Source organism: Pogona vitticeps, chromosome 5 (genome assembly GCF_051106095.1).
Source record: "Pogona vitticeps strain Pit_001003342236 chromosome 5, PviZW2.1, whole genome shotgun sequence".
In the NCBI taxonomy this organism is placed as follows: domain Eukaryota; kingdom Metazoa; phylum Chordata; class Lepidosauria; order Squamata; family Agamidae; genus Pogona; species Pogona vitticeps.
This window is the reverse complement of record NC_135787.1, coordinates 100,078,727-100,092,674: the sequence shown is the minus strand read 5'-3', so window position 1 is coordinate 100,092,674 and position 13,948 is coordinate 100,078,727. Positions and strand designations below refer to the sequence as shown.

General features: G+C 41.1%; 2 protein-coding genes across 2 annotated transcripts in view; both read right to left on the bottom strand.

The window, feature by feature from the left end:
* Window positions 1-2,847, bottom strand: part of LOC144589471 (uncharacterized) — a 282,764-nt gene extending 279,917 nt beyond the window's left edge. The window contains exon 1 of the mRNA XM_078394145.1: window positions 2,710-2,847. The gene's annotated coding sequence lies outside the window, so the exon portion shown is untranslated. The remainder of the gene's footprint in view (window positions 1-2,709) is intronic.
* LOC110074991 (potassium voltage-gated channel subfamily KQT member 1) overlaps window positions 1-13,948 on the bottom strand; it is a 535,131-nt gene that overhangs the window by 327,448 nt on the left and 193,735 nt on the right. The window lies entirely within an intron of this gene.

Here is a 13,948-nt window from a genome sequence, read left to right as displayed (position 1 = left end):
TAATGTCAGGACATAATATCCCTCTTCATCAAGATGTCTTACAGAGACCAGAGTGGACTCTGGTGCACCTATGTGCCCAGTAGCAGCTTGTCCCTGCAGAGAAGTAGCCATTCAGGCCCATGCTGCCACATTTCCCAACGGCTCAGACCTTTACTTCATTCCTTTGGATGGCTCCTCCCTCACCAAAAATCAATTTGTGAGGGTCCTGTAGGCAGGGTTGCCTGTCTTGGGACTCCTTTTTAGTGCCTTTGGAAAATACTCCTTCTAGATTTGCAAACTGATTAGTTTTTTTTTAATATACAAATCAGGACTATAAACGACAGGAGATTGAAGGTAATCACCACACAGGGCTTAAATTAGTTCACAGTGAGCAGTGTCTTGCTAACTTTCCTTTCATTTAAGCTTCAGGCTGCATCCAAGCATCAGTACTGGCTTGTGGGTGCACCATTGTCTATGATGCAAAGAGATACATGTTGGCATAGGGACACAACCTGGACTTGGGCAATGAAGATTATTCTGGAAAAATCTGGCAAAGTGATAGTCTCTTTTGGAGTTTGGCTAAGATCATATGGAGGTTTGCCTGAATGCAAAAGTGTTGTGTTAGTGTGTGAGTCCTCACATTTGCCACTGCCACCACCATCACCACTTGTAAAAACAAGATCAGTCATGGGTGGGGAGTGATAAGTGGGCGACTGGGCTGGTGATCAAGGGGGCAGATAGTGCCCAACCTCTCTGACCTGGGGCAAGAAACACAGTTCCATGCCTTTTCCCAGGACCTTGTAGACTGGCTGCAGATGCAGCAGTGGGGAAACAGAGAGGTTAAGCTACCCGTCTCCAGTGGCATGGGAGGCACTGGGTAGGATCCATTTTAGCGGGGAGCTCAACAGGCTTGTTGGCTCCTGCACTGAGGTTCATATAAGAGACCTTGAGAAGCTGTAGTCAATAAGTCATGGGCATTCCTATTCTACCAGGACTTGAGTTCGTCTCCATTTCTTTGTCCTCTCCTTCACCTTTTTGACTACTGCCACTTGGGAGGTAAACAAGTAGTAGACTAGAGAACTGGTTTTAGACTACAGAACATCTTTGGGGATTTGGTCCAGAGGTGCAGTCAGGAATTCTGCCAAATCCACTGCTGCCATGTGATGGCAAGGCTTTTGCACTACCCAGCCTTTACCTCCCCTTGCCTCCCACCTTCTTCAGATTCCTTCACGTTTTGCATTATGTGAAGGAAACTGGTCAATATTTGGAAAGACACATACCACACCAAGAAATAAACTGACATGAAAGGGTAGAGAAGCATGTCTCAGTCCAGGCAAATCTCCAGTTTCTAAAAACCCAAGAAAACTATGATGAAGACAAAGATGAAGAAGCAGAAGAAATTGAAACTGACACAGATAGTAATAGCTCAGAAAAGGAGACTATATTACATTTCATGTATTTTCACTGAGTCTTGGCTCAACTCCTCTTTTTTTAATCAGTTCTTTTTATGGGAATGAGCGCTTGATGTTTGCTTCATACTGCAGAGGACAGAAGTAGAGGAGACATACTATTCTTTCTCTTTTTTAACTTTTACAAACATTGATGGTTTCTTCAGTTGTTACTGTGTTCCTCTATACCTCATAAACTACCCACATCAAATATGTTCCTTGCAATTCGACACACACACACACACACACACACACACACGTAAATTCAATTTATTATTGTCTGAATAAACTGTATTATGCCAAACCTAATAATTTTATGGCAAACCAAATAATTTTATATTTCATGTTTCTAAAACAACAAAGTGATTTTCAATCTGCAAATGGCCCTATTGCTAACATTGCTCCCCACCCCCAAATTTTTGAAAATGTCTTTTTCCTGTAGCTTCAACATTTCCAGAAATTTGGAGCTATTTCATTTCTTTTGTCTGAGCATACCTAATACAGTTTTCCAGCATTCTGACAAGGAGCTGATAAAAAACAGGATGTATGTTCATAGTAAGAGATACCTGTTGACCTATGTTGCTGACATAATGGCCAATTTAATGATAGTGAAATGATAGTGAACCCCTTCATGGATTGCTGCCTTGTCGTGGCGAGGGGGCTTGAGTAACTCAGAGAAGCTATGGGCTATGCCGTGCAGGGCCACCCAAGACGGACAGGTCATAGTGGAGAGTTCTGACTAAACGCAATCCACCTGGGGTAGGAACCGGCAATTCCATTCCAGTATCTTTGCCAAGAATGCCCCATGATCAGAAACAAAAGGCTAAAAGATATGACGCTGGAAGATGGGACCCTCAGGTCAAAAGGCGTCCAACATGCTACTGAGGAAGAGCAGAGGACAAGTACAAGTAGCTCCAGAGCTGATGAAGTGGATGGGCCAAAGCCGAAAGGACGCTCAGCTGTGGACGTGCCTGGAAGTGAAAGGAAAGTCCGATGCTGGAAAGAAAAATACTGCATAGGAACCTGGAATGTAAGATCTATGAACCTTGGGAAGCTGGAGGTGGTCAAACAGGAGATGGCAAGAATAAACATCGACATCCTGGGCATCAGTGAACTAAAATGGATGGGAATGGGTGATTTCAACTCAGATGATTATCATGTCTACTATTGTGGGCAAGAATCCCGTAGAAAGAATGGAGTAGCCCTCATAGTCAACAAAAGAGTGGGAAAAGCCGTATTGGGATATACAGTAATCTCAAAAATGATAGAATGATGTCAGTACGTATCTAAGGCAGACCTTTCAACATCACAATAATCCAAGTTTATGCACCAACCTCCATTGCTGAGGAGACTGAAATTGAACAATTTTATGAAGATTTACAACACCTTCTAGAACTGACACCGAAGAAGGATGTTCTTCTCATTCTGGGGGACTGGAATGCTAAGGTAGGGAGTCAAGAGATAAAAGGAACAACAGGGAAGTTTGGCCTTGGAGTTCAAAACGAAGCAGGGCAAAGGCTAATAGAGTTTTGTCAAGAGAACAAGCTGGTCATCACAAACACCCTTTTCCAACAACACAAGAGGCGACTCTACACATGGAAATCACCAGATGGGCAACATCGAAATCAGATTGACTATATTCTCTGCAGCCAAAGATGGAGAAGCTCTATACAGTCAGCAAAAACAAGACCTGGAGCTGATTGTGGCTCTGATCATCAGCTTCTCATAGCAAAATTCAAGCTTAAACTGAAGAGAGTAGGAAAAACCACAGGGCCACTCAGGTATAATCTAAACCAAACCCCTTACGAATACACAATAGAAGTGAAGAACAGATTTAAGGAACTAGATTTGGTGGACAGACTGCCTGAAGAACTTTGGATAGAGGCTCGTAACATTGTCCAGGAGGCAGCAACAAAACCCATCCCAAAGAAAAGGAAATGCAAGAAAGCAAAGTGGCTGTCCAACGAGGCCCTACAAATAGCAGAAAAGAGAAGGGAAGCAAAATGCAAGGGAGATAGGGAAAGTTACAGAAAATTGAATGCAGACTTCCAAAGAATAGCAAGGAGAGACAAGAGGGCCTTCTTAAATGAACAATGCAAAGAAATAGAGGAAAATAACAGAAAAGGAAAAACCAGAGATCTGTTCAGGAAAATTGGAGATATTAGAGGAAACTTCTGTGCAAAGATGGGCATGATAAAAGACAAAAATGGAAGGGACCTCACAGAAGCAGAAGACATCAAGAAGAGGTGGCAAGAATACACAGAGGAATTATATCAGAAAGTTTTGGATATCCCGGACAACCCAGACAATATAGTTGCTGACCTAGAGCCAGACATCCTGGAGAGTGAGGTCAAGTGGGCCTTAGAAAGCCTGGCTAACAACAAGGCCAGTGGAGGTGATGGCATTCCAGTTGAACTATTTAAAATCTTAAAGGATGATGCTGTTAAGGTGCTACATTCAATATGCCAACAAGTTTGGAAAACTCAACAGTGGCCAGATGACTGGAAAAGTTCAGTCTACATCCCAATACCAAAGAAGGGCAGTGCCAAAGAATGCTCCAACTACCGTACAATTGCACTCATCTCACACGGCAGCAAGGTTATGCTCAAAATCCTCCAAGGTAGGCTTCAGCAGTATGTGGACCGAGAACTCCCAGAAGTACAAGTGGGATTCCGAAGGGGCAGAGGAACTCGAGACCAAATTGCCAACATGCGCTGGATTATGGAGAAAGCCAGAGAGTTCCAGAAAAACATCTACTTCTGCTTCATTGACTATGCAAAAGCCTTTGACGGTGTGGACCACAGCAAACTATGGCAAGTCCTAAAAGAAATGGGCGTGCCTGACCACCTTATCCATCTCCTGAGAAACCTATATGTGGGACAGGAAGCAACAGTTAGAACTGGATATGGAACAACGGATTGGTTCAAAATTGGGAAAGGAATACGACAAGGCTGTATACTGTCACCCTGCTTATTCAACTTATATGCAGAATACATCATGCGGAAGGCTGGACTGGAGGAATCCCAAACTGGAATTAAGATTGCAGGAAGAAATATCAACAACCTCCGATATACAGATGATACCACTCTGATGGCGGAAAGTGAGGAGGAACTAAAGAACCTTGTAATGAGGGTGAAAGAGGAGAGTGCAAAAAACGGTCTGAAACTCAACATCAAAAAAACTAAGATCATGGCCACTGGTCCCATCACCTCCTGGGAAATAGAAGGGGAAGATATGGAGGCAGTGACAGATTTTACTTTCTTGGGCTCCATGATCACTGCAGATGGAGACAGCAGCCCCGAAATTAAAAGACGCCTGCTTCTTGGGAGGAAAGCAATGACAAACCTTGACAGCATCTTAAAAAGCAGAGACATCACCTTGCCAACAAAAGTCCGAATAGTCAAAGCTATGGTTTTTCCTGTCATGTTGTATGGAAGTGAGAGCTGGACCATAAAGAAAGCTGACCGCCGAAGAATTGATGCCTTTGAATTGTGGTGCTGGAGGAGACTCGTGAGAGTTCCCTGGACTGCAAAGAGAACAAACCTATCAATTCTAAAGGAAATCAACCCCGAGTGCTCATTGGAAGGACAGATCCTGAAGCTGAGGCTCCAGTACTTTGGCCATCTCATGAGAAGAGAAGACTCCTTGGAAAAGACTTTGATGTTGGGAAAGTGTGAAGGCAAGAGGAGAAGGGGACGACCGAGGATGAGATGGTTGGACAGTGTCATCGAAGCAACCAACATGAATTTGACACAACTCCGGGAGGCGGTGGAGGATAGGGGGGCCTGGCGTGCTCTGGTCCATGGGGTCACGAAGAGTCGGACACGACTAAACGACTGAACAAACAAAAAAATGATAGTGAATCTGGCAGTAGAGTTTTTACAATTTTTTTGGGAAAAAAAGTTTTTACATATTATCTCCCCTAGTATCTGAGAGAGTCTCAGGAAGGAGAATAAAGGGAAAAGTTTCATAAACTGGGTCTAATGAGTAGCCATAAATATATTTAGGATACACGTGTATGGTACATTGCAAGCACATATAATCTGTGTCACTGCTCAACATCATTACTGATCTTGGACCACACATCTCAGGGCCTAAGCCTTCGCTGCCAATGTCTTGGCTTTATGGAACTTGAGGAAATAGGTTAAACAGTTCTTAATTATTCAGCTTCTTATATCATTGGCTAGAATCCTACTGTTGGTTCACGTAAGGTTTGTGCAATTTGTCTTGCCCAACTGACAATGTGTTAGGGCACTCCGATCACAATTAGCTATATAAAGTTAACATATTATCTTAGTTGTTATCAGTAGGATTCTGGCCACTAGTATTATTATATTCTAGGGGATGTTTTTCATGGGGAACGATTTTCCAGACCTATACAATTAAAAGGCAGGTTCAAGCTATGGCATTTCCTTAATTCCAAAGGGAGTATTATGCTGGTTGTTGTGGGTTTTTCGGGCTTCTTGGCCGTGTTCTGAAGGTGGTTCTTCCTAATGTTTCGCCAGTCTCTGTGGCCGGCATCTTCAGAGGACAGCAAACTGTGCTCTGGGTAAGGGGTATTATGCTTTTAACAATCCCACTGATGCCAGTTTACACTAATGCAGTGGCAGATGTCACAGCCAGATCGTCCCAACATCCTGATGGCAATTTAACTGGGATCATAAATGTTCAGAAAACAAGGTTGGGAAATACCAAACCTGTCCTTTCCCTTGACTATGACAGAAGTACTGTATAAATATAATATGAATTGATGGACCACAATAAAAGAGAAAGGTCAGAAGGTGGCTTTATACAGGCCAAATTTTGGTTGCCTCATTTGCTATCATTGAAGAGTCAGGTTTATAATTAACAGGAAGTCCTCTGGTGTTGTGACTGCAGCAGGAAAAACAGAGATTTACCTAAATGAACATTGGCTAAGTCACCAATCACACAGTGCTCAGCACTTTAATTAGGTAATCTCCATGCTATGTGCATTGCTTTGACGGTTCTGGGACAGAGATTTCATTTTAGCAGACACCGGTGCAGAAAAATAAATCCTGTGGCAATACAGTTACCATACAAAATGTAACTTATGCTCATCTTCTGTTGACAAGAGTTATTGCATGGCTCATGCTCAAGGACAGAAGGTTATGACAACAGATTAAAACAACCCAGACACAGACTGAATGGATGTTATAGTGAAGCCTTGGCACATAATTCCTCATTTAGAATTGAAGAGTGATTTCCAACCTGGTTACTGTGAGAGAACTATTAATGTGACATGAGAAATAAATTCATTAAACACTTTAAAGGTTTCTGTGAGTCTAAAGTACTCACAAGAAATGAAAGCTGGCCATCATGTCTCTCCATGATTTACTGCTCTAATTATTTACTAATGAATAATTCAGCTATATCTCTGAACTGAGTGAAATTTAATAATTCTATCATTCTAATGGAAGGACATACCAGAATGAGAAACTCTACAATACCCTTCCACCCTACTGTCCAATGAACGTGATGCCAAGCTGGGGCTAGGTCTCTGGATTTTAAGCTAATGCTAGACTGATGGGCCCTTTTGAGGAACGTAGTTCCATCTACAAGTCTTTTATCAGGAATGTAGCCCCAATAGCTAAGAAGGTCAGGCACAAGATATGACGTCTCTATATTTCTTCTGGGCATGCCAGAGATCCACAGTCTCTGAGCATGGTTATTAAAAACAAGGAAATCTAACTTTCCCTTTGCTGTACCAGAAGGCCATCAGAATGCACTAAGAGGTTGACTTATGCTACACAGGGGTGGGCAAATAATTTCTGTAGGGGGGCCACATGAAAAATCTGAACTGTGTTTGGGGGCCGAACCAACTTTACTTAAAAATAAAATGAAACAGTGATGTTATGATTGTTTTTATTTTAAACTTGTTAATCTTCACAAACACTAAAGAGGTTTTTGCAGTATGTTAAAGATAAGCAGCTGATCAACTTTAGACAAAAAGCTATAAATGGTTTTGATGTTCAAAACTGTCCGTGGGCCGGAAAGGAGCGGGTTGCAGGCCATATGTGGCCCTCGGGCCGCACTTTGCCCAGGTCTGCACTAGCACATTGCTGGAATCAACTGTAGAAACCGCCCAGGTTTCTATGAGCCAGTCCAGAATATTGTTGTGAAAAATGACTTCATTTCACTCCTTGGAGTTCTGATGGAAATGGCAAACTCTGCACCTTCAGTCTATAACATATACACATTGGCTGTATTTTGCTCTTAAGGTTCATCAAACCCCTGTTGGATAGGCATATGTTCTATTGAATGAAGAAAAGCTTGGGATTAGTTGGAGTGGATTTTTGTGTGAAAAGGCTACGAGCTACATTCTGCTGTGGCCCTCAAAATGAATAATCCTAGTGTACTAGATTCAAAGGTTGCCACTGCTGTGCCCATTTTTATGGTGGGGTTAGGGCACAGTGAAAGGGGGTGGGCTGAGAGGCAAGGCAATCAGGTAGTCAGGTGAAACCTGTTCCAAACTCCATATTGTCTCCCATCCTCAAAGGCAGTGAGCCAAAACTACCTAAGGAAGAATAATATAAAGAAAGCCTGAGTTAAATGGGTTGGGAGAGCAATGGAAGGTACCAGATAGTTGTTCTGTTTCCTTTGCTTATGTTTTAAAATGCATATCAGCGGATCTGTGCATGATGCTACTGTGCATCATATGCTGTTTTAGCCTTACTATCTACACAAAGCTGAAATATTGCTGTATGAAGTATTTAACACCAGAATTATAGAGTGATGTTTGTCTAATCAGGATCAACAGTGCTTTTTTCTTATATCAGATTAAGTGCTCCAGACATACATGCATTACAAACTGTTGCATACAAATGCCTCTTACAAAGCTCCACCTTATTTATGGGCTGAGAAATTGGTGGAACCATTTCACAGACTTTCTCCAATTGGGGAGGAATATTTTGATGGTGCCTCCCCCCCCCATTAGTGTTGGTAGTGGATGTTGTCTGTCACTTCTTTATATGGCAAGCTCAGGAGATGTCAGGAGCCTGCCAGTTTTGAAGGAAATCTTTCGGTTTGGAGGAGAAGCTCAGAAGGAGAGCAGCAGTTCACAGTACTCTGTCAGAGGCTATGACAGGACTGGCCTGCACAGCTGTACTAACCATCATGAAACACAAGTTGTTAACATTTCTCTACATTGCTCCATATTCCAGAAAATAGTGGTAAATAATTATTAGCTGCAGGCATCTGCATGTAATGCTATATCCAGTTTTCAGAAGTAGCAACATTTATTTATTCTTACTTGAGGATTTTACTTTCTCGTTTTTCCTGTTCTGGTGGCTGGCAGCATCAGCAACAGCGCTGCCATCATCTACAGTGACTGGGGAGTGGCAGAGAATATTTAAAGAAAATCCTGCTAATTGTCCTTTTTGGTCTGGAGGAGAAAGCTCTCAAACTTTTCCCGTCGAAAAAAATATAGAAAAAATTGTGATTTGGGTGAAGTTTCACAAATCTCAAGAACTGTGCCAATCTCATTTTTCACTCAGGTGATTACTGACTAGCACGCAATGCATACATTGAAGGAATAGGCAACAGGCCACCAGATGCTGCAGGATCCCCATACCAGTAATTGGACACCAGCCCGACTATAATTGTTGGTATGGAATCTTTCATACAAGGACATGAACTTACTTGAAAGGCAGATAGATAGGTTTACAAATGTATTTAGAACCATTGCTTGAGAAAAATAGTAACAAACATGCTGAAGACAAATCTATAGCTCATCCTTGTCCTTAGACAAGTTCATTTAAGACATATCTCAGTTCTTTCTACGTAAAAATGTAATACCCATTTTTAAGATCAAGTTACATGCTTGATCCTTTATAGTACTCTGCTTACAATAAAGTTGTCTCTATGTCTCCAGGTACCACGTCCCAAATATCTGAGTAATTTTCTTTATGTTGCATATGCAGAATGAAAAGATTAATTGTCCAGATGTTTCCTTCGGTTTTGTTCTCTTTTTCTCACATAATAAAAATCTTTCACCACTTTCACCCTCCCTTTTCATACATGTACAGCCAATCTCAAGACACAAACCAGGACTTTTACATTAAAATCATTTGTTTTACTTTAAAAATCCATTTCTAACTCCCAACCCCCACCACAATCTGCCAGTTTAAAAAAACCCTTCCCACTATATTGTTGTGCCTTTTAGCTATATCGTATTCTAACTAAATCTTTTCCAATTTCTACTTCCACTTCAAATTCTATTTCTGTGAATTGTATACTTCTTAAATTAGAAAGAGTACAGAGGTCAAGAAATTAAATTACACATCAGGAAGTCCCTAAACTGAATCCTGTCCTTATCAAGAAATCATTAGGTATCTTCCTCTCTCAGTCTCAGGCCTCCACATGCAACATGAAGATAAAAATACTACTCTCTTAGAGGTATACTATAAAAATTACAAGGTAACACAGTATGAAGCAACTTGAATATTGTATCATTATTTCAGTGTGAGACACTGATAGTTCTTACAGAAGTTTTTATATGCACCTGGCATTATCAGCCAAAAGCAAAATCCATCAAGGAATACCCTCCCAAAAGTTGTGTCAAATACTGTATATATAATGCCATCTCATATGGGAAAATTAAATGGGGTGGGTTGGCTAAGTACTTTGCAATCTAGTACATTTTTGCGGTGTACATTTTGTTCCACCAAGAAACAACCTATGTGTTGTAAATATAAAGTTACACACAAAGAAACAAATATACTTTCTGCACCTTTGCAACAAAGTAGACAGGAACTCTAAAAATGCAGATTGGTTAAAGAAATGGGTTTTGGGTACAGTGAGATAATACTTTCCTCAGAGTGTTAAAGGTGATCTCTCCCCTGAGGGTATGGTGGATATACTCCTGCTACAGTCCCTAGTTCTCACTGGAATGGAATTTAGCTCAGCAATAAATAGGGAAGAGGGAATGTATTGTAATATCTTTTGGCCCATCAAAATTGTTTATAGTATCATCAGGCTGCAGAGGGAAGGACTTTTAATAGAGTGCGGAATACTGTGCTATGTTCATGTCCTTTTAACATTTATTTTTGTTCACTTCAGTTTTAACAATTCTGTTTCTTTCACTGTTATTAATATTTTGCTCTGTTTTTTGTCTCATAACTCCCCTCCTCTACGCAATTTTGGCTGAGGTTGCTCAGCTGAGGACTTCTGGCTCACCCCATTAAGGACATTAAATATTAAGATTAATATTCTGAATTGCGATTGGAAGCTAATTTATACTTGTAGCAAGTGCAGTCTGAATAGGGTAGTACAGTTGGCTGCAACTATAGTACCTTCTACCCAACAATAACCTGCCAACTGTATTCAAAATGAATTGAAACCTCCAAGCACTTTTCAGGGGCATTCCCTTATAGCATTGGTCCCCAACCTTGGGCCTCCAGATGTTCTTGGACTTCAGCTCCCAGAAATCCTGGCCAGGAGAGGTGGTGGTGAAGGCTTCTGGGAGTTGTAGTCCAGGAACATCTGGAGGCCCAAGGTTGGGGACCACTGCCTTATAGGATGCAAGTAAGGCATAAGTCATGTTTAATTTCGCAAGGAAGTGACATCAGCTGAAGCTGTGGAACAGCACTTTGGGTCAGTAATGGACCCAGAAACAGTCCCAGGCTATGGATGTGATTCTTAAGGGTAAATGCAATGTGTCATAAACATGCTGCACAGCTAAATCTTGATCAGCAGAGCCTGATCAAGATAATCCGTTTCAGCCAACCAACAATCCCACCACCCTATTTGTTATCTGAGGCAAGTCATAGGACAGTACCTACCATTCTTCTGTAGTTCCATGAACAGAAATTAGCTGGGCTGACAGCTGACAATGACATCAACATCACTGCGGGTCATTCGCAGCACCTGATTATAGCAGCTAAAGCTACAGGTCACACACAGCACTGCCTTCCACAACATTGCTGTCATTCACTGCTCCACCTGGCATCCACATACTGCTCACTCAAAGGGGAGCACCATCAAGCCTTCCAGTCCATGGGAGACACCTGCTGGGCTGCAGGATCTGAGCTGGCTGCTCAAGTCAGGAGTCCTTCCCAGTGGTAGTCCTTGCTTATGAGAGATATTTAGACTAGCTAGACTAGCAACAAACACGAATCATGACAACTAAGTGCCAGAGAACGGAAATGGAGACGGTAGTGGTGGTGGGGGGTGTAAGGGTGAAGAGCCAATGGGGCTGCCACCACTACCAAATACTAAGATGAGCTGCGTGTTCTTGGTCCCAGAATGTAAAGCCCAAAATCTTAAAGAAACAAGTTTAGGTGTGGGGCTGAGCTACTTAATTCTCTCACTTCCAATCATCTTTACAGAGTCAAATAAAAATCTCTTCCACCAATCTTTCTTCCTAGCAGGGAAGAATATAGCTAACCAGAGCACTTTCACCCCAAGGAGGTAAATGTTGCTTGGTAAGGTAATATGAAACAGAAAAGCATCCAGTCATGAAAAGGTTAAGCAGCTCCTTTCTTCTCCAGTGTCTATTCAAATTTTCTATGCCTGGTTTTCATTTGAAAAAAAAAAAAGGTTAGAAGGAAATTGCCCTTGTCTGAATGTCATACGTCATTTGGGCCTTAGAGCAGACATTGCTACCTGTTTGATTCATATTCTGCTGTGTCCCATAAAACATGACACACAACAAAATCCAATGTAGGTGTCTTAAAATTACCCAGACAGGAGCTGAAAAGCTGGATGCTACTGTCCATGTAATGTAACTCCCAGCTGGCAGACAGGAAAGGATGTTGTAACATTAGCTTTTTAATAGCATGTAGCAGCATCTATTTTAAAAGGTGAATGCAATGTGTAGGAGCACTATGAAAACTTTCCATAATGCAGCTAGCCATATGGTGTCCCACTGAATGTAGTATTGATAGACATATCCTGCCAAAGATTGTCAGCTTGCATTGGGAGGCTCAGGTTTTAAGTTACATTTTTTTTTCCTTTCCCAGTCATTTGCCTGCAGGAGTTAACAATTCATTCACCTGCTCACTGCCTCATTCACAGCTATCATGTTCTCAAGCTGTTACCTCTAGCCAGGTGGTTACTTTCGGTCTCTTAAAGCATTTTATGCCATCTGATACGTCACACAAACAAAGTTTGACTTTGTGTTCCGAACGAAGCAGGACAGAAACTCTCTTCATGTTCAGAAACTAGTGCATAAGAGCAAGTAAAGTTAATTAAAATCTCATTTATTTATATGGAGATATCTAAGATTTACTTAGTTCTTCCTGTGCAATCTGATGTTGAAAGCATTTATTTGGTACTTATTCTGTTATGTCTGAAAAATTTCATGTCAGGAAGAGTTAACATAGGAAGGGAAGCTCTTACACAGGTAAGGTGACTAATGTGGTTAGATCCCACATCAGCATCACTCTGCCTTAAGAGTCATCTTACTTCACTCATGCAGTTCTTCCATTCAGTAATCCAGGGCAGCATGGGAAATTCTAGGAGGAATAGGGGAGAAATTTGTTTCAATTGGTTTTTATAAGAATTTATCCCCAGCTTTGCATGTTCCCTTATATATGGGATGGAAAGAGCTTGAGAGTAAAAGAAAAGAAAATGGAATGGGGAAGAAAATGAAAACACACTCTTTCATTCGGGACACCGGCAATGAGTGCTTAACTTGTAAAAGTCCAGGTGGAGATGAGGGAAAATTTCCTACGAGTTCATTTTTTTTAAGAATGTTTAAAAATGTACTTATCCTATGTTTGAGAGGTATAGAACTTGAATGCACGAAACAGAAAAACTAGGGATCCGAGCATGTGAAACATTAAGTTGTTTCTTCATGCATACTGTTGGTGGGGCCCCAGATATGTAGCTACCTTCTTAGGAAAGTTTGATATCTTCCTTCTTCTTTGAAAATATGTCTTAATTTAGACAGCATTTACTGACTGGCCTGTAATTAACTCCACAATGTGTTACTTTTTTCTCATGTAGGATTTACTAATGTTGCTCTGTAAAATGTTTGTAGTTAACTGTGATTTTATTTTATTTCTGCCTATTTCTATTTTGTGTTATGAAGTGCTCAAAGAACTTTACTCATGAGCAGTAGAATAAAATAAAATGTGAATGTTGTCAATCATTTCATTTTTAAAGACAAGTAAAACTTGGAACTAACTTCAGCCTATCTGGGCAGCAAAAGTTACAGTGTTTTCAAAAAGAACCTTTATAAAATTATCTAGGCTCAAAAACACTTGTTCAATTTCTTAGTCTTGTACTTAACTCCAGCAAGCTGCGGTCTGCATACCTGGGTCAGCAGTATTTCTACTGCATGCTTTTATCAGTGCCAACTTCAAACTATTTTCTTTGGTCTGATGGAATATTTGGACCAATATATCTTGCTCAGAACTATAACCTATCAGTGTGACGGTCTGGGGCATTTGGCCTCAAGTTTTCAAACTGAGTTCCTAGAAAAATAAAAGATCCACAGACAGAATGCCATAAATCACAGAAAGAAAACATTTGTATTTAACTAGGAGCCCAGTGGCACT